Source organism: Electrona antarctica (assembly GCF_951216825.1).
Source record: "Electrona antarctica genome assembly, chromosome: 21".
NCBI lineage: Eukaryota > Metazoa > Chordata > Actinopteri > Myctophiformes > Myctophidae > Electrona > Electrona antarctica.
Window position 1 is genome coordinate 16,024,852 of NC_136802.1, and position 20,920 is coordinate 16,045,771.

Sequence of the window (20,920 nt, forward strand, 5' to 3'; positions counted from 1 at the left end):
AGTCATGTGGAACAGGTGACCTGCTACGACATATTATGGTCACAAAGCCACCATGGTGTGTGAAAGCATGAAACGACTTCCAAGTGTATCCCATTACATTCTGGGGTCATTTAACTAACAGTGAGTGTTCATCCATCATTGAATCGTTGGAGCTACCATAAATCACAAGAAAGTATTTGCTGTAAAAACCAAATCCCCTGGCCTGGGCCATGGCTCAGTGGTCCAGGCACCTTGGCTGGTAATCCAGTCTGGCAGTGTGCCGCGGGTTCGACTCCCGATCCCGAAAATAAAGGCGAAAGCCACAAAAAAAAACATTTAAGAAAAAACAAATCCCCTCCGTTCCATATCACCAGGAGTCCACGAGGCCTCACCAGATTAATTAACCACAATCTTCAATAAAAATGGCTTAGTGCTGTCACGTGAGTGAGGGGTATGATGTTGGAAGACCCGAAACCCTGATGACCTTGGGATACATCACTGAGGATACGTCCCAGGTGCATCCATGCGATGTATTTTTGTTTTAGTTATTCTATTTATAGTGACTCATAGGAATAGACTATGTGACAACCAGGAATAGTCTGGTGACCACCGGAGAGACGGGTGGCAGCCGGAATGTAGACGGCATCCGGGAGCAGTATGGGTTGGTGCCCCAGCCTGTGTCTTCCATGAGGAAGAAGCCCAACAAACCCACGGTGAGCCCTTTAGGAGGGCCATTCAAGCCACAAGTGGAGCCTGCGGCACCACCATGGGCCAGGTGGAGCCTGCAGAACCATTGCGGCTCAAGAATCCACCACTCCTGAATGAAGTGCCTGGTGCTGGGAGTCTGGTGCAACGCACAGGTGCTGGACCTGGTGAGAGCAGGAGTGGACCTGGTGAGACGTAGGAGGGGCCCCGGACAGGAGTCAACCCACAGAGCCTATATAGTCCTTCCACGCACCAGATTGATGCGATCCTCCCGCATACCCAGTCCCGGCAGAGTAGTTCCGGAGGAACGGATTGTGTGGCCCTGGTTTTTCCCTAATGGGACTGATCAAGGGTATATTGGGACGTAAGTCGGGACTTGATCACCCCAGCTGGGTCACCTGAGATGTTGGAAGACCCGAAAGAAGACCCGAAACCCTGGAATCACTGGACTAATGTGTTCTCTATTTTTGGAACACAGTTCTTTCTTTGACGTAATTTGAAAAACGTCTATATGGTGTTTGTTGAGTAACAGAGGTCTCCCTTTCTTTCCAGCACTTTAATTAGCAGAAAATACATTTTCAGGTAGGTGACATCATTTCAGCCAATCAGGAGAGAGTAGCCTTTGATCAGCTTAATGTTTTATAATGTTCCAGTTCCAATTTTGTCTTCACTTACAATTCCACTTGTTTAATCTATATCATGACTGCATTCCCCATCCTGATTGGATACAATATTGGTATCCTGACCTGAAAATGCATTTTCTGTTTAAAAGCTGGAGAGACTTGGAGACTCCTGTTAGGCCCTACTGAACAAACACTCTATATGGACCCGTAAAATTATTGTTAAACATCTGCATTAATTAAGTTAATTACTTAATTTACAAGAAGTCTACACAATAAGAATGTAAAAGAATTGTTATTTTGATCGTTTGCCTGTTATCTCTCCTATGGTACCAACATCAATACACCATGGAAATGTGGACATATTCTTTCGTTTTGGGTCTGCAAGACTAAATCTCATCAAATGGTGGTCCGTGGCTCAAATACAGAAAACTTGGACCTTGATATGAAAAGGGTTGAAAACCACTGTTATATATTATTAAGCTCAGACAGAGCCACATCGCAAAAATGTCTAGGAAATGCAGATGATCTGGCAGCCTGACTTATGGTCAAAACTAGGGAATGCTTGCCTTAGATCACCGTTTCTCAGTGTGGTGCAGGAACCCCTAGAGGTCCTTGAAGAGGTTTCAGGGGGTCCACAGCAGTTTACATGCTCATCACAGGTCATCGCAACGCGTTGTAGATTTCCTATTTTCTAAATGTTTTGGCAAATTTGGACACATTTTCTATTACAGGGGCCCCCGCCACAACATCTTTTCAAATGGGAGTCTGTGACCAAATACATTTGAGAGTCCTTGACTAGTTTGTGAGCCCATATTGGCTTAGTTTACCAGCACATTCCATTCCGCACTGGTTCCATTCCAGGGCGTGTTGAGTTCAAGGAAGGAATCATGCTCACTGAACTCTGTGTGAACTCCTCCATGACCTGGAGACGAGACCAACCATGGTAGACGGAAGACCTCTTCCACATCACTGCACCTAAACCTACCAGGCATGAAATGGGCCCAGGATAACCTTAGATGCTGACATTTTCAACCGTAAGTTGTTATCGGGGGTTGACAGGAGTTGAAAGCCATCAAGCCACACCTGAGCGTGTGGTCAGATGGTTTTCACTTGCCTTGAATGAATAGCATCAGGTTGACTTTCTAAAGCATCGTTTCTCTCTATCTACGAGGTCAGTAGATCTGGAATTTATATCAGGGCTTGACATTAACTTTTTGAGGCACTTGTCCTTCAGACAAGTACATTTCACATTCACTTAGAAGTCACTTGTCCGGAGCACAAACACACACGAATACATTTTAAATTAACTGTAAGTAGGTTTGGTGAATACATGTTTGAATATTAGTTGAATATTCTCAGTTTTCAAGTTAATATCACTAGAATGCCTGTGATCTAATAGGCTATACATTTCATCATGTATTCCAAATACACAGCCATAAATCGTTTCTATCCTTGTATCTGTGCACTCACCCAATAATTCATTCCTAAGGCTTGGAGTCGTTTTGGGGACTAGTTTCATATTCATCTGGCAGAAAATGTATATTTAGTAAAATACGGACGACATTCTCTCCGGCGAGGGGCCCGGTGTGCAGGACTGAACATATCAAAACTTCCTTTAGGAAGCAAAAATGTATGGGCCACGTAAAAATAGGTGGTGTGATCAATTACCCCCTGTCAATTGTGTGCCCCATAGACCAATTATTTGTTTACAAACATTGGGACTGGGCGCACGGGTTACTGTTTCATGTAATCAATTCCCAACAGATCTCCAAACCTGTTGTTTTGGGGAGCGCTGGTTTCAGTCCATTCAACCTCCTCTTGTGAGTTGGCTAGTGAGGTGCACCCTAGGAGACATTTATACTTCAAAGCCCAACAGTGTTGCGCACAGAGAACAGCTGATATACAAGCTCACATCGCATCGCAGATGCGACTGTTGTGAGCATAGAGGTCTGCGTGTGCGACACCATCGCGGGACGAAGCATAAATTATACTTGATGGGCTGCAGGTGCGCGTGCAGCCGTGCACAAACAGGCTCTGCTGCCGTGATCATGAGCGCACCTCCCGTTCTTATGACAGCGACTGGAGGTGTGTGTTTTGAATTGCTATTATTGTTCAAACACAACAGAAACCAAGGATTATATATTTCAAGGGCGAGAGATCACAATAACAATCCTAATCATTCTTCCTCCACACTGGGAGAAAAACAGCATCTGAAAGTTTGATGGGGCATTTTTTACACGTGAGTGCAGTTAGAACTTTTCCATTGCATCTTATGAGAGGTGGTGTTCTTCTGCTGCCTTTATGCGCGCGCATGCCGTTTCTTATCAGTGTTACGCAAGGGGCCCTGGGCCCTAGTGGTAGGAGGAGGGACTACAGGCGGACCCGTGGATTCATGACCGGGAAACCCCGTGCAGCTGGGCTTTAACATTGAGCGCTCGGTTGCACTTCCGCATTTGACCACCAAAATTTGGTGGTCAAATGCGGAAGTAGACGTTCTGAGACGGTACTTCCGGCAGTCTTCCGGGTGCTTCAAAACGCCACTGAGCAACTTCCACTGACATGAATAGCTGGGGGGGCGGAGCTTCGCGCCAGTTCAGTCTCTATCCTTTTATATACTCTATGGTGTGACATCGTCTGATAAGGCGTCTATACGTTTGTGCTTCCCAAACATCAACTGTTCCCAAAGGAACAGGTTCAGTCCAGGTTTTCCTCATGTAAAAGTGGCGATATTTTACTTAACACGTTTTCTGCAAGAACTTTCAAATGGATATGAAACTAGAGCACAATAACTGACTCCAAGTCTTAGGAATTAATTACTGGGTGGGTACAAACGCATTAGTACACACACAGTGCTATACAAGTTTAAATGCCGACATGGTCAGTCTGCTAACCGTGCGTGGATAGGACCGATCTATTGACATGGTCAGTCTGCTAACCGTGCGTGGATAGGACCGATCTATTGACATGGTCAGCCTGCTAACCGTGCGTGGATAGGACCGATCTATTGACATGGTCAGCCTTCTAACCGTGCGTGGATAGGACCGATCTATTGACATGGTCAGCCTGCTAACCGTGCGTGGATAGGACCGATCTATTGACATGGTCAGTCTGCTAACCGTGCGTGGATAGGACCGATCTATTGACATGGTCAGTCTGCTAACCGTGCGTGGATAGGACCGATCTATGGCTGTGTATTTGGAATACATGGAATGTATGTAAGATCACAGACATTCTAGGGCTATTACCAATATTGGAAAGCCCCTCCTTAACTATATTATTGGACAGTATTTTTTACCGGGGGGGGGGGGGCATACATACAGCAGCAACTGCCTGTCATAATTTCACCCCCCTCCCCATCTAATTATTGGACAGTATTAGGATGTTGCTATTCATTTTGTATTCATCCTTAGGGCCCCAAATCACACCTTAGAAAGCACGAGTGTCTATTTCAAACACAACGTGTTTGAAAGAAATTCGCCAGGCAGTACGGCCTGTGTATAGTCTCTCTATTTAAAAGGTCTTATCCCAACTCTCAGCGAATTGAACCTACTATTAGGCTAACTCTAACGTAGGGATGTACTTAAGACTATGGCTTAGGATATTTAGCTCCAGCTCGCTGGCGATCTTTAATCACAAGGCCACACCCGTTCTCATTAATAGGCACAATATATGAACAACCCCTTTGATATATTAAAGCCTATACTAACACCTCATTTCAGTGACCGCTACCCTAATTATTGCGCATGCAAGTTGGTGTGGATGCTGGTTTTGGTATTTAAGATCTACTACTATTTGAGATCTAAGGTGGTTTTAATTAGTTTGGTTAGAGGTAACCCATAAAACCTTTATTTTACCCAATATGGGAATAAATCCCAAAAAGTGTCAAATAATACAAATAATACTATAAACATTTTACTTTAAATACAGCAATGTTATACATTTTATTATAGTTTTGCAGTTCACAGCTTTAATAAATAATCAGGTTGAAGCAGTTTAAACTAGAAAAAGTGCCCTTCTGGGCACAGGTCTCCACCAGGAGGATAGGAGTGTGTGTGATGTTTGGCAAAATGTTTAGGAGTAATATAATCATGTTTTGTGTGTGTGTGTGTGTGTGTGTGTATGTGTGTGTGTATGTGTGTGTGTGAGACACAGCTCGGCCTGTTGTAGCGCCACCATGAGGCTGATTTGAAAACTGTCAAGTGGCATTTTTTCCTCAGCCTAGTGGGAATATGCATGCAGTTTCACCGAAATCGGACGCTGCGTTGAGTAGTTGTGGCGATTTGTACAAAACGGGTCCACCCTCAGATCCAACTCCAACTCAAGGTACATTTAATTTACAATCAAAGTCGTTTCCATATTCCCATTGCCTTCTTCCTGATGTTGATTAATCCAGAGAGAGGTTTAAGGTGAGACGTAATTTCAAAAGCCAGGCATTGGAGGGCCCCTCAAAAACATTGCATGGGCTATTCTCCCATGCAGCGACCCTGGGAGGGAGAGTGTGTAAACAAGACACTTAACAGTTCAATGGGCTGTAAGTGTATCTTCTCCATCCAATATAACAGCATGGCTGACAACACATGGAGACGAAATAGTGAATCATGTGGTCAAAAGCAGCTTATTCTGCCCATGCGGCTAGCTGTGGTTCCAGAGTGAATCAGCTGCTTGTTTGTATCACTTCAGTGAGCTGTGTGTGTGTGTGTGTGTGTGTGTGTGTGTTCGCACGGGCTCCAGTGAGAATGAAACAAACGTGCTCCTATCGCCTTGCCCCTCAAATTGAATTCCCCCTGGCAACGATGGCTCACACAGATAATAATAAAACACTCAGAAAGTGACGGTTAATAGATCTTAGTCTCGGTTGCCTGGCGCCTCTATTAGTAATGTCGCTCCATCGCAGCAGTAGACTTGAGCTGAATTAGAGTTTGATTGCTATTGCATCACTGATAAATTATGAGTGTATATTGTGTTTAAAAAGGTCTATTAATTGGTTCCAAGAGGTAAATACATTAATCATTATAGGGCCACTGTGTTCTTCCATGAATAATATTTATTTGTCTTGATATGTACTGTACCCCACAGCATGCTTACAATATTCTATGCATGTATAACCTTGGACATGCAGTGTACAGTATGTGACATATCTGATTGTCGATCAGAACAGGTCTTCTAATGCATTCTAGTCTAGACACTCCAAAAAGACAGTCCAGAAATACAATACATGGAATAGTGCAGCCATTGCAGCCGCCATGTGAACTGTGCAAGTGGGATTGTAGATCGGCTTAAAAGCCAGTGGGGAAACCCCTTAAATGACAGAATGGACCAATTATTTTGGAGGTTGTTAAGAATATGAACATTGCTCTAATCTTGTTTTGTTCTTTGGGCTATGTCAAATGTGTGTATATGTGTTCTGCATACATGGGTCGCGAGACAAATTTTAGTGTGAACTGACAATAAAGTAATATCATGATATAATATATCAGGGTGAGATGAAGTCTGACTGCGGATGGAAAAGGGGAGAAATTTTGCAGTTCTGACTGCAAGGGGGAGCTTATTCCACAATTTAGGTGCCAGCTAGGAGGGAGAAGAGACTAGAATGTGTGGAGCATTGTCCAAGGGTGTTTTAGGTGATCTAAGTGAGCAGAAAAGGGTTGTGGGTTTTGATCATGTCCTAAAGATACAGGGGTGCCATGCCCTTAACACGTCCGCCATTGGCGTAGATCTATGGCAATTAATGGAAATTAATAAATGTTACGCTCCCCGCCAATGCCGTAGCTCTACGGCAATTGGTCTTTTATAGTGCTTTTGATTGATCAAATCATAATGCTACTCTCGTTATCATTAGGTTGCTAGCTGGTGTTGTCAATAACACTGGATCGCACCATCTTGCTCGCCGTGCCCATAAACACCCATTCTATCTGTTTCTTTCAATCATCTGTATCTCATACATATTCCTTGTCCCAGATGGCATTTTTGGTCAAAACAAGGTTTATTCCACGGCCCTGAGCCGACGATGTGATCCTTCTGCATCATGTTAAAAGCAGCACCCGCGGTAAACATGGAATGATGTTGCATCGTCACACATCCCAACATAAGATTATGATCCGGTCTAGATTTTTGGCTCTTCAAAATAAGAGCTGAACAGGGAAAAATGCTGGCGTGAATTATATCACAATTTATCAATAAATGTGGGCGGCCTAAAAGCGTTTTGGGCAGGGTGCAGGCAATAAGCCAGTGAAGGGAGCACAAAAGGCAATACCACAATGCAATGTCATGCAATCTACTTTGTGATATATAACCTCACAGCCACAATTATGTCACTCACACTGAGGGATGTGATATTTTTGGTTAGCTGATTCATTGAATAAAATAAAGAAAATAATAATTAAGCTGCTCTCAACTGAGAGAATAAGCTGCTTGTAACCTGTTAGTATTCAAATTTAATAAATCTTGCTTGCCATCTATTGACAGTAATATTGTCAATATGGCATACAGTTTTTCCACCAGCCAGGATACAATTCACTCCCCCTGAATACAGCTGCCATAGCATGTTGTTGGCATAGGTAACAGACAGAGGTACGATGCTGGAACTTATAGGACACTGCATATCTATAGATCTAGAGGGGCCATGTACACAAATTGCCACCCCCTCCTCCTCCCACGAATCTGCCTATTTCCAAAATAGTAAACAGCTCTATCCAAGCAACAGCAGATCCTAATTCTACAGTAAGTGGAAAGTGCAGTACAGTAGGCCTACAGTACAATACTGTACTGTAATTGAAGTGGCAAAGTGCCACTTCAATATTTGTACTGCAGTCCAAAATTAGCTTATACAATTGCCAGCGATCAGCACCATGTACAGCACAAAGCATTCGCATATACCACACCATCTACTATGCATACAAATAAATAGATACATCTGATCAGAAGCTAATAATTGAATAGAGGATATCTTGCTCACTGACAAATGGACAAAATGCATGATGACAAAACAGACACAAGCAATCAATTTCTTGTAATTATTTAGTATCACTGGGCGTGGTGGTGTTTGATAAGGAGTGCATCAGGAATTTAACTCAAACCCCCAACAAAGATAGCCGGCTAGTTTTCGCCAGCTGCCGGGCGTGGCTGCACTAGCACTAATAACTTTGAGGCAGGCCCGTCTAGAGTTTTAATGAACAGGTATAAGTCAAAAGGTAGACATCGAAGAGGAAGGATGGATGGGAAAGGATCAACATATGGAATGTCAGAACAGGTTCTGACATATATCCATATATGGAGATCTAAGGGTTTGAGGTCAGATGTAGAGTAGCTGGCCAATATTGATGACATCAGGAATCTCCATATATGGGCTTAACTGCGACAGCAGGTCGCATTTACTAGGGATAGGGATCTCCATCCCTGATGATGTCACATGATGTCACTTGACCGGGACACCATATATGGAGGCTTTCCCATGTATGGGGATTTTGAGTGATACACTAACGGACAAAAAATTACGATTTCATAGTAAATGCGACCTGTGGTCGCAATATACAAGTGTAAATGAAACAAAACAGTATCACCCACCATTGGCGTCTTTGGAGGTAGAACTTAGGAGTAGATCTTTGCTGTTTGCATCTGGTGTTTTGTTTTTCAGGTGCTCCTAATCAGGTAACGAGCAGCCATCTTGTTGCTGCACTCTGGGAGATGTAGTTTCTGAGGTCTGCGATGTCATGCTGACCATATTTTTGGTCTATTTCTGAGTTTTGACTAAATACACCACATACACCACAACAATGATTTGTTATAATCTGTTTGTTTGTTACAGTGATATGTTTATGTGATTTGAATACATTTTGGCAGATACGTTGGGTGGGGGTGAGTAAGGTTAGGTTTGGCTTATGAAGTGGCAGTCTCGACCTCTAGCGCTCCTTGGCTTTATGTCGAAGTGAGCAAGCCATCTCCTCCTAACGTATCCAGACAAGCAGGTTTGTGCCCTGGCCCATGCATGGTTGCCTCTGCCGTTAGTGTTTAAATGTGTGCGTGAATGTCAATGGGAGAATGTAACGTACATTGTAATATTCTTTGGATAAAGATGCTATTGGAATGTAGACCATTTTAAATAAAGACCATTTCTTTGGTGCAGGGGTTCATCTCTCTGAGTGCATTTCTACTCAAGATTGAGAACAGATTGTGCCGTTTTAATTTGTGCCGTTATTCCACATTGCTCGAGCATTAGCAATACAACCCTTTGACTTCATCTTCAATTTAAGTGCCTCACTGTCATCAAACTGGTGTCCTAGAGCAGTTTTCATTCTGCAAAGGCTGCAGTTCTGAACAAAAGAATGAAATGGCAGCTAGAAAAAGGTTAGGGTTATACATTTTACACATCATATGGGCATACCTAACAATCGGCTTAATGTGCCCTTTCATGATCTTTGAGCACGTACCTGCCCCTCCAGTGGGCTGTCTTTTCTGCCTCCCCCAGGTGGTTCCGTGTTTCAGTGTCACCTCTAGGTGTTCTTAAGGCCGCCCTCTCTTCCACTTCCCCCACAGCGGCATGAGCAGTGCTCTGAGCCAACGCAGCGGGACAAACATTTTGTTCCCCAGGCCGGGGAGAGTTCCTTGTTGACAGTAATCTTATCTACTATTAAATTACAGCTTTGAGGGGGGTGCCTGGCAGCTCAACTACAGTATAATGCGATGAACTGCAGAGTTTGTGTCCGACTCTGGTTTCTTGTCTCTATCTCTGCACTCACTTATCAAAAAAAGAAAGGTTCACATAAAATAGAAAGAGTCCTGTTTTGCAATTACTTGAAAAGGATCGGAGTGTACGGAAAAGAATCTACGTGAAAAGGAGAAGACATTCCGCACACTGTCTTCACTTATAATTTTGTTTTGTATTGAATACTGAACAACATTTCAGTCAAACTGACCTTCATCTTGCTTTCTCTACCTGATGAAGTTTTGTACAGGAAGCCAGAGTGTGCAGGACTTTTCAAGGTTCACACTCAACAAAAATGAGAAAGAAAGTCTGTTAAAATATATTTTACAGGTTATCACATAATATGCTTCACGTTCAAATTAAGACAACCAGGAATACTGAAACCTACCTTTATTCATCAGCCACTGATTTATTTTTTTAGGTTTGGTGTGAGTTAACTTACCAAACAAGATTAGGATATACAATGCTGGACTCAAAAGCAATTTTTTACCTAACTATAAAATCTGTCTTTTGACACATTATGGCCGTCCAGCAGGGAATGTGCAGGCTGTGTGAATGTACATTTTCCCTTAAGAGAGATCCACCCATGAGCAGTGAAGTTAAAAGCGTTAAACTGTGTAGTATAATAACCAGTAAAGGGGCTGCTCCAACTAAGTCTAATATGGAATAGTCTAAATTGTATGTGAGACATATTCATAGTGGGGATTTAATAGTTGCTGATATTTTTGTTGCTAGAAAAAAAGAAACGCCACAGGGGTTGGGGCAAATTTAGATTTTAGTGTCATAGTCTTTTGAATAGTTATCATTTAGTTTTAGTCATATTTTACTGTCACCTGGAATGTTTTAGTGTTAGTTTAGTTTTAACGCACAGGTCCTCGCTCTACTCCTGGTGAGAGCAGGAGTGGACCTGGTGAGACGTAGGAGGGGCCCGGACAGGAGACAACCCACAGAGCCTAGTCCCTCCACGCGCCAGAAGTGTACCTCCCAGCCCTGGCAGAGTAGTTCTGGAGTAGTCCCAACGGATTGTGTGCCCCTGGTTTTTCCCTAGTGGGACTGATTGAGGGTAGCTACTGGGACGTAAGTTGGGACTTGATCACTCCCGGCTGGGTCGCCTGAGTGAGGGGTATGATGTTGAGAGACCCGAAACCCCGTTGACCTCACTGAGGATACGTCCCAGGTGCATCCATGCGATGTTTTTTAGTTATAGTTTTAGTCGACTAAATATCATGCGATTTTAGTCGACAAAATTTACAGTTGATTTAGTCGACTAAAATGTATTTTGGCGGGCCTTGGTGCTGTTGTAATGGCTGATTTTACAGCCATTTGCAGCCATTTGCATTTTCAGCATGCAACCAAGTGTAAAATGACTTATACTCTTGTCCACTAGACCCTTCCTAAATTTGTTGTGTAGTTTTTATTTGTTGACGAAATTATCAATATTTAGTCTTAGTTTTAGTCACCATAGCTTAGTTCTCATATAGTTTCCATTTAGATTGTGTCAGTGAAAAAAGGTAAGGTAAAGTATTATAGTCGACGAAATCCGTTGCGCAGGCTGAAATGTGTGGCATGTGGGCACGGAGCCACCCGCTACTGTCACAATGCCCATGGGATGGATGATTGCTGAGAGATGGCTTAGGGCAGCACAAAGGTCAAGGGTCAGTCCTCTAAACGCTGCTCCATCTGTGCCCGTTCCAGGACACGGCACTGAATTGACTGCTAGCCTATATCATCACAATCAGCATGCTGGCTCACTGTCATCTGCTCCTCCAAGGATAAGCGTACAGCACTATACTGCATTACCACACCATGCATGGAATACATTCATCACACTCGAGGGGCTATGAATTCTTTGGTGCTGTTTCAATTTACTGTTTCTTGTGAAGCTTTTTCCACATTGGTTACAGTTGTATTGTTTCTTTCCTTTGTCCATCCTGGCTTGTTTCTTGTATTGTATGTATAGCCCTAACCACACCGAAGGGTCACCATGCAACTCCTTGGGTCCAAACGGTTGCAAGGAGTTAACGCTAAAACCGTCTTGACCCTTTGGGTGTGGTTTGGGCCATTGAATTCCATGCGGTGAATCACTATAGGGTCAACGTGGGTCAACGTGCAACAAGACATATCACACCGCAGGGACAACGCTAAAACCATCTTGACCCTTTGGTGTGGTTAGGGCTTTAGAAACAAAATTATTATTACAAGACAAGCCAGATGACGTCTTATGTTGTCATTTACTGGCTGCCCTAAACAAACATTAAAGTCCATAATGCACGCACGCACGCACGCCCACACACACACACGCACGCCCACACACACACACACACACACACACACACACACACACACACACACACACACACACACACACACACACACACACACACACACACACACACAGATAGAGAGAGAGTTTCCTGTCTCCTGCTCACTGAAGTGATCAAAACAAGAAGTTGACTTACTCAAATTAAAAAACACACACAAACACACCTTGGGGCTTGTCCAGTCAGTGTAATTTAATGTGTTAGCCACTAGAGCAGCTACACTGGAGAAATAAGCTGCTGCCTTGAATATTTCAGCCCGGTGTCCTTATTGCACTTAATGACTTTATAATGACTTTGCCTTTTACTTTTTTATTGACAAAGCACTTTTCATGGCTAAGGGTTTTTTTCAGCTCAAACCAAGGAAGCATCCCAACTCCCAAGGTATACAAAAACAATTAAATTACACCAACATTCATCCTTTGGTTGCTTCCTTCACCATATAAAGTGACTTTGGGTACTTCGCAATATAAATCTGAGCTATTATTATTTATTATTATATATGTGAGTCGGAGTCAATGTGGCCGTGGTCCGCCGGCCGACCCTCCCAGTAGCCAATTTTAATATAGGATAAATAAATGAGGTGGGTGGAGCAGGCCAGTTGCAGCACATATACTCATGTTCAACGTGTCTAATGCATGGTGTTAAACAATGGTGACCTTTGACCGTGCGTCAACCATTAGGAAAGAAACGTTGTTGACCCTTGGCAGGCATTTGCTTTCTTTCAGTGAGCCAATCGTGGCAACAAAGTCAAACAACGGAAAAAACATAGGAAATGGATGTGTTTGACCGTCGGCTTCAGTGGGTCTTTTGTCCCCTGCTCACTGAAGTCTGAAGTGGTCCAAACAAGCAGACTTTTCTCTCTCGTAGTAAGTCGAGTACGTAGTTAAACAACTCCTCCTTTTTGTTCTGGGCTACTTTGGCTTTGGGCAGGTGTACGTTTTGTTGGGCTGAAATTTGCAACCTGCAAATAGCCGGTCAAATGCTGACGGAGGGGCAGAGGCATGAGCCGAAGGACGCTCCGAGGCTGCCTCCTCGCATCTCAGGGCTAGATACTTAAAGTCGAACATGGCCAACACGCACCCAGCCTGGGAGCCTAGAGGCTCCAGCGTGGGGGGGGAGAGTATGTCGGCTGAGATCACCGTCCATTTATCCGCTCGGTCGTGTCTCCCTTCTGCGGACGAAAACCGACACCGGCACTGTTTCACCTCCTTAATTATGTCTGCAAATGATTTAGTATTCAATCTAATTATTTGTGGCGGTGCTTTGCACGGGCAGACGACAGACACAGGACACATAGTGACATAGGTCCATGCTGTGTTGTGTTGTGTTGTGTTGTGTTGTGTTGTGTTGTGCGTCTCCTCACGATGACGCAATCCAAAACATTTGCGCATGTGATATTTTAGATTAAAGAAAACTTTATTTTGACTTCGTGCGACCAGGTGGTCTCACCAAAGAGAATTTTAGTGATCAAAGACCTTTTTGGTCTGACTCGGTCGGATTCTGACTTTCTTTTTTTTCTTTTTTTACCAAATGCCAATAATCTGGGTCGTGCATATTTAATAGAGTCAGTCGGCAACCAGAAACCAAAGTATTATTTTGTTAGGCCTTAATGTATTCGAGGGGTTAATATGCTGCATTACCATATGTGGGTGTATTCAGTGTTTGCAAGACCCACACGTCATACCCTGATGTGGCAGTCAGCTGACCAATTGGGCGGGGTATTTAAGCTCACCTAGACTGCATGCATTCCTCCGGCCTTCCTCCTGCATATGGTTCCTGGCTGTTGTTCTGCACTGTTTGCTCCCACCGCCACCTCAGCAACACCGGTATGCTCTGTTATTTCGTTTAAATCTATTCGTGAGATATCTGACTGAACTATTGTAACTTTTTTAGAGGTTATAATTATTTTCACTCAGCTTTATTATTTTGAAGGCAAGGAAACGTTTTTGTTGCATTCCTAAGCCAATAATTTGATTACTGGCGGAGACACTTTGAAATTATTGGCTTAGGAATGCGATATCAATGTTTGTTGGCCCGTTAAATCCTTTATCAGGCCTTTATCTGGATACCCAAGAAGGTAAGGTAATGGAACCACGCACAGTCACACACACACACACACACACACACACACACACACACACACACACACACACACACACACACACACACACACACACACACACACACACACACACACACACACACACACACACACACACACACACACACACACACACACACACACACACACTTTCCTGTCTCCTGCTCACTGAAGTGATCCAAACAAGCAGCTGACTCACTTGACTCATAAAACCAAAACATACAAATTCATATTAAAATATATTTTTTAAAATAACACTTCAATTGTTACTGCATATGGACACATTTTTGCAGCCATGCCAACTCAAGAGTAGCGTAGCTATAAAGAGGGAACGCACACGCACACACACACACACACACACACACACACACACACACACACACACACACACACACACACACACACACACACACACACACACACACACACAGACTGCATACTTAGCAAGAGAACTGGTTTAGCCCTGCATGGTCAAGGTAAGAAGAATGCCAGTGCACAGCTATTGTATCTTTAGAGGTTATAATTATTTTCACTCAGCTTTAAATGCAAGGCAAAGCTATTCATTTCAGGCAGTCAGCAGAATGGTATGCCTACATGCTGATGTCCTTAGTTTTTAGTGTAAACTGTTTAAAATGTACATTTCCCTTTGGGAGACAGCACAGATTTGGCATTAAACTGACTGACCTGTTTTGATAACAGAACCCAGATCAAATTAATGTTGACACTGGGTTTTATGAGTAGAAGGTGGAGACAGTTCTATCTTCAGAGAGTGACGTTATATCACAATAAGGAGAACTGGCCGTCTGGCCTACTCCTCTCTCTAATTTACACTGGCAGCCAAATCTAGCCTGAATAAGATCTGTGCCACATCGAGATTGAAATCCGATTGGTTTAAATGGTTTAAACCTCACATGACTCATTTAAACAAATCAGATTCCAATCTGGATGTGGCACAGATCTGATTCAGGCTAGATTTGGCTGCCAGTGTAAAAGGGGCCCACTCCCTCTGTCTCTGCCAGTCTCCCTATAGCACGCTGGGCAAGACCTACACGTAGAGTGTAGACGCTAACATTTTTTGGGGGCGGAAGTTGCAAGTTGCAAGTACCTGCTCAAGGAAATGACGTTTGACGCTTTACAAATCTGTTTACGTCCCAGTGAAGTGTTGTGATTGGTCGGAAATATATCGTATCGGGAAATACATCTGACGGATGTTTCGGACCGACACATACGACGATAGCATCTTTGTTGGTCTCTACCTTAGGTTGTGACCAGGCTTTTTTTCTTTCTTTTTTTTGCAGATGAGTAAGCCTGGGACCAAGGCTACCCATATAGGCCTCTGATTTGGTGGACACACCCAGGTGCAGGTCCTTGTCACTCAGCCAGGTTTTTTTGCCAGTCAGTGAAAAGATAAAAGGTTACACAAAAATAAATATATCATGCAACTCAAAACAACTCAGAAATAATCAAAGCAATAGAGTAAAATCACTCAAAAAGAATAATCTCACTTTAAAAAACACAAACCAAAACACATTGTACGTTAAACAAGGAAATACACCTGATTTGTGATTACCAATGTTGAAAGGAAACCTAAGGCCTGATGGAAAAGTCTAGCAAAGAATCTAAAAAGAATACTGCCGCAGATGCCACTGTAACTGTTGTTGTGGGTGGTCCCGAGTGGGGCCGAGGCACATATTACACTTTTACAGATACTTCTGTTATATAAAATCCCCAACTGACCCCCTTCAAAGTCCAATTTGTGGTGAGCTTTGTAGTGTAGAAGGGCCTCCTCCGCTAATGGCCCTACTGGGATTCATGATGATGTATTTGCCAATGATGTATTGTCTGGGATTTCTGAGTTCACAGCGACATAAAATTGATCACTATACTGTACGAGTCAGACAACTGATGTCAGGGACGTGCAGAGAATGTTAGAGATGCAGGGGTTGAAATTCCCCCAAAATTTTGAAAATATCATATCTACAAGCTTGTAGACCATCTACTTTTGTGGGCGTGACCCCACAGTCTTTAGCTACTGGAGATGCGGCGTATAAAATGGATTTCTACACAGAGGAAAGAATCTTTCATGACAATAGAGGTCATGTGTACTGATGGATAATTTGGAATTATTAAGATTGAATTGTTTGTGAATAAGTGCCCTGTGCCCTGCTTAATTATAAATCGTGGTATGCCCCATGGTCCCACTGATTTTAATTCTCCCCCAGCCCGCGAGTAAGATATAGAATTGTTGTTTCCCGTTTATCTCCTCCCTTTGTTTTTGCCCTTGAGTTTGTATGCTCCCGTAGCAGACAAGCAGTCTCCCTTTAACTTTACTAGTCTCCAACTAACTTGACTAGAACCCAGTTATGGACTACAAAATCACCCTTAAACTACATATCCCATTCATTATGCTTCCTGGTTTGGATAGGAAGTGACAGTGTGTACATCTCTTGGTTGTCTGACACGTTGCTCTTGTGTAGTGTTTTCAATCTTGATTAAAATGATATATATACCGCGTCCATTTTGTGGCACGGGAGAGAGACATTTTGTAATTGGCTGTATGTGGATCTGTTCTGTACTCTCCGAACTAAAATGAATTGGCGAAAATCATATATGCTCCTGGACAATCATTTCTTTCTGTGGACTCATCTTTTCTATTGGGTATTTAAAGGTATTTAAATACCCAAGGTATTTCCTGCTTAAGGTAACATTTGGATATTGATCATTCTCTTAAAAGTATTCTTGTTAAAGCTAATTCTTAACTTTATTTTTTGTAAATTGTTAGAGGCTCTCTGCCTAGATTTGTGGTGCAGAGTATTTATTTGTACTCTGATTACTTTCAAAAGTATTTTTACAGTTCCGGAGTTTCTTGCTCTGGCTATCGAAGTAATACAGTAATACAGTCCTTTTATTTATTATCATTATTAAATATGTAATCCTTTCAATTTACTTAACAAATTGGTATCTTCTCGCCGTTTCTAACATGTACTAATGTGTGTGGAATTTTTATAAAGTAAAATAAAAAATGTGAATTACATAAGTCAGCCTCCTGATGGCACTATAAAAGATAGATGTAAAAAATGCAGGGCAAAGGTTTTCCCTGGGGGTCTAGGGAGTGTGCATACAAAGTTTTACACAGATCAGTGCAGTTATAGGTTAAAAAAAAAGATGAATTGGCCTGTTATAGCACCACCATGAGGCAAATTTGAAAGGTTTTCAGTGCCATTTCTTCCTTGGCCTAGTGGGAATGTGCATGCTAAATTTCAAGGAAATTGCACGCTGTGTTCATGATTTGAAGCCTTTTGTTCAAAACAGACCAATCCTGCAAACTTTGGAAGGCAATCTTAGCCATTCAGGATGGAATATGGAAAATCGGACAGGTCCGTGTTGATCAAATAACAATAGAGATAGTGTGTACCGCTTTGCGTGATGTATGGATAATATCTGTACGAGTAATATAAAAAGAATGTGCTTTGCAAAAATCGGTGCCAGAGATTAGCTGTACACATAATATGGACGCCTGGACGGACACACAAACATTGTACTCTCTCCCCAGTCCCATATGCTTTTGGCCTGGTGGAGAGTTTGCAGTCTGAACAAAGCCAAAGATCTGATCAGATCAGTGGATGATGCAGCAAATATCTCCTTCAGGGTGTGCAGAACTGCATAACCGCTTAGTACCTGGGGTGTTAATACATGCAAATTCACACTTAAATGTATGGGTGTCTTAGTGTCGTAGAAATTTAGATACAAACATTTAATAATACCCCTTTATAAAGCGTATCTCCTAAATTGCACTCTGAGGTTATCTCATCTGTCACACCCCTGTGCTGTTTGGTTACTGTCCCATTCCTTGGGGCTATGTTGGGGGTTGACTGTTGTGGGAGTGAAACTATAAAGGCTGTGACCCTATGTAACTCTTTGAGCCAGACTGGGGTTTCCATTATCATGACAGGTCATGTAAGTTTTGGCTCCTTACTCGAGTAAAATCCTAATACTTCCAAACTCTGAATTATTGTGTTGCCTCATTATTATGTCTTTCTGAGCATGTGTCCTACAGACTGCCTTAACATTGGTCACGGTACATTTTCACCTAACGTGAAATTTGTCCTCTTCTATTACCCATCCTAACTACAGCATTATGAGCAGTGAGTGCCATTAATACAGTTGTAAAGAGTGTGGATTTAAATTGGGTGGAAAAGTTCACAGGCTGGGTTTGGTAAAATGGTTTGTTTAAGCTCCAGGCTACTTCTTCACCCTTCAGACCAAAAGTTTGCTCTGGCAGTTCTACCTGGACCAGTGGGCCTATATAGGCCTATACAGTATAGGCACAGGTGTACCAGATTAGGCTAAACACAGACCCCACCCACCAATCAGTGAAATTATTAGAACCACAGAATGTAACTCCACCCACTCTGGGAGTGAGGGGATTTGTACCGGGGAGCAGTTAGGGTGTCTTGCTTAGTGACAGTTTGGCACTTAACACCAAGATGGTCCTCACTGACTCCCTATTCAGGCTGAATTTCTCCGCTACCATCCACAGCGTTAATCTTTGATCACTCCGCACCAGCTGTCGTCTTCGTTGTGGAAGACTTGGGGTCATCCTCCTCCTCCTCCGTGCGGTCACCTTTGAAACGTCTTCTCCATCCTCGTAAGACTCTTGGAGAACACTCAGTACTTCCCCAGTTCCCCAACTTCATCAGGAATTTCAAATTGATTCTTTGCTCATGTCTGTGGAGACATGTGCAGAGGGAGTGGCTTTTGGGGTTTGGGCCTCAAAGTGCCCCTTTCCCCTCCCAAAAAATGGCAGGCTGTAAAAAAAATATATAATATATTTTAATGTTTACATTGTAATGAGAACGTATTGCTTATTTTAATGTCCAATGACATGGGCCAAGTTATTGTGGAACAACTTGCTCTATTAGCGTAAGACTTCCAATGTATGCCAACTACGTTTCTGCTGTGAAATGACACGAACCCCATAAAAAGACTACCCCCAAAAATCGTGTTACCTCAGTTGTGTGACATAGCGTTGCAACATTATGCTACACAATGACACACTATTCATCAATCTCAAGATTTGACTTTACAAAGTGCAGATTTTTTATAAAATAGGCAGAGCAATAATGCAATAATGGGGAGAGAGGCTGAGAGCAAAATTAATTCCACCCTCAGCTCTTGAGCATTATATTGGACAATCAATGTAATTGAATGGTTTGTAACAAGTCACAAGATGGTGGAGGACGGCAAGTTTTTTCATTAAGATTTTATCAACGAATGGATCGAGCCTCACTGATGTACCCTCACTGATTCTGCATTACTAGTGTGTGTGTGTGTGTGTGTGTGTGGGGATAATGCATTTTCTATATCCTTAAATGTCCCTGAAAGTACCTTATAGGTGTGTGAGTGTGTGAGTGTCTTTTGCGTGTGCCACTTGAGTGCTTGTCACTCTGTATTAGCGGTTAGCTGTGTTCATGTAAGAATGTTTGTTTTCTTTAGCTTTATTCAATCAGGCAAGACAAATTAAGAACAGATTCTAGAACAGACTCTTGAATGTGAAAACATGACAGAGAATAACTAAGAAATAAAACAAAAACTTGGAGGTATCTCAGCCAATAGGATGTCTACAGCCTAGGAAATAGCCTTGTCTTGATAGAAAACAACAATAGGACATTTCCTTCTTACGATGCCTTGAGGGTGCTGACTGCAAGAGCCTTGTTGTGCGGGACATTACAGGTCATAATTGAGTTGTGTTGAACAAGGCGAATGACCAGAGCAGAAAGGTCAGTGAACAGAGTTTATTGGGTTGCCGTTTGGAAATGTTACCAAGCCCCGCAGGCTTTGATGATGTGCAACAAATCACTTCCGACAGATAAGCTGATCAGCTGCTATTTGTAGAAGCATAACATTTACTTAGACCTGCCAAGGTTATAGGTTGAAGCGTCTGCACGGCAATTACAGAAGTACAGTAGAATTCACCCCCAAAATGTCCTCTTGAATTCACAGAGAACTTTTGTTTGTGTCACATTCCTTCACGGTGAAAGGAAAATCCAACAATGAAGAAAAACAGACAAAATACATACAGACACACACACACACATTGCTGCGTATAGTAGTGGCGCTAGCACCGCTCAGAAATGTATGCATTGTGTGTGTGTCTCACTTGGACACGCGATATTCACAGAGAAACAACACAACATGGAGGTGAGCGTGCCGCAGGCGCGCAAACTACTGGTGTTTTACAGATGCATCAAATATAACCGCAGTACCTGATTGTTGAGGTGTTGAGGTGCTGATTGCTGACATTTTATTTTTGATTATTTTAGTAATAACTTTGCAATAGTCCATGCTGTGTTCAATTTAAGGTTTGCTTTCTGTCTTCATCGATTTCTCTTTCGTCCAGTTCTTCGTGTTTTCTTTTTCACTTTTTCTTTTCATTACTGGAGACAGTTTCATTACAGAGACCATGAATTGAATATATAAAAATGAATAT

At 42.6% G+C, this 20,920-nt stretch overlaps 1 long non-coding RNA gene across 3 annotated transcripts in view; it reads right to left on the minus strand.

Annotated features, from left to right (window-relative positions):
• LOC306913679 overlaps positions 1-9,028 on the minus strand; it is a 33,250-nt gene extending 24,222 nt beyond the window's left edge. For 2 of the 3 annotated variants that reach the window (XR_013788591.1, XR_013788592.1), the window contains exon 1: positions 8,871-9,028. This is a non-coding gene — a long non-coding RNA (uncharacterized lncRNA). Of the gene's footprint in view, positions 1-2,777; positions 2,885-8,870 lie in introns of those variants that run through there. The other variant, XR_013788593.1, reaches the window with a different exon arrangement.
• Between the last annotated feature and the right edge of the window lie 11,892 nt (positions 9,029-20,920).